General features: G+C 43.2%; 1 protein-coding gene across 1 annotated transcript in view; it reads right to left on the bottom strand.

Moving 5' to 3' along the window:
• LOC106529322 (insulin-like growth factor-binding protein 2-B) overlaps positions 1-1,115 on the bottom strand; it is a 17,927-nt gene that overhangs the window by 15,318 nt on the left and 1,494 nt on the right. The window lies entirely within an intron of this gene.

The raw sequence follows: 1,115 nt of genomic DNA on the forward strand, positions 1-1,115 counted from the left end.
GTTCTTTTTTTCTTATAAAAGGCTAAATAAAACAAAAATATTGGTGGTAATTTTTGACTGTAACTTTACAAACGGTACCCCGTACACTTAGCTGTTGTTTAATAGTGTCTTTCATAATTAAATGTGTAACAGTGAATTCTGACTTGAAAGAGTTCAGATAATATTTGAAAGATGTAACTCTGGAGCAGTAAGGGGGATCAGCGGCCTCAGCACTCGGGGGTGTGGCGGGGGTTGGGGGGGTCTCAGAGGGGCAGGCGCCCACACGCTCCACTAAGTGTTCAGCTAAAGCTTCATTTTTCACATTTTCTGCGAGCAGCACAAAGTGCTGACAGTAATTAAAGAGCTGTGTTAGCAAGTCGGTGCAGAAAACCACCTTCAGGGCAACTGGGTCAGTCCAAAAAACTCATCCTCTGTTTTCTGCCCTGGTTTTTAGCTGAATCTGAGGCTTCCTCAGCTGCCCAAGAGACCCAGTAATCTTTGAAGTTCTCCAGAGAAAAACACGTCCCCCCGACAAACGGCAGCACCGCTGGCAGCCGGATAGAGTTTCAGCTTTTCAATTAAATTCAAATCACAGAGCTGTGCTGAACGAGGATTGCTCAACGGACCTTCTCTGCATAAATACTGACGGCTGAAACTAATTACAAAGATGTATACGTGTCACTGACAGATGCTCCACACCTGCAGAAAACTCTGTCTTTGTGTCCAAAACTGAGAGAGTTTGGGCCGAATTTTGATTGTTGTTTCACAAACAACAGCTGCTGAGTGTGGGACACACAGTGGCATCAAACTAACATGAACGACACACAACATGAAGACAGATGAGGACAACAATCAGATCACTGCTGCTGCTGCAGACAGCTTTCCTGTTTCCCACCCTCTCTTCTGACTGGCTGTTGGAAACACGTGTTTGTTGTTGGGCCTGTGACCAGTTCTAATGACCCAGACTGAGCCTGAGGTCTGCTCTGTTTGTACGGCCTGCCGTTTGTAAAGTTACAGTCAGAAATTACCACCAAGATTTTTGTTTTATTTAGCCTTTTATAAGAAAAAAAGAACAGATTAATTTTTCAAAGTCAGTTTTTCACCAAATGATTCATACATTTATAAATGTCATAGTT

Source organism: Austrofundulus limnaeus, unplaced genomic scaffold, assembly GCF_001266775.1.
Source record: "Austrofundulus limnaeus strain Quisiro unplaced genomic scaffold, Austrofundulus_limnaeus-1.0 Scaffold436, whole genome shotgun sequence".
NCBI lineage: Eukaryota > Metazoa > Chordata > Actinopteri > Cyprinodontiformes > Rivulidae > Austrofundulus > Austrofundulus limnaeus.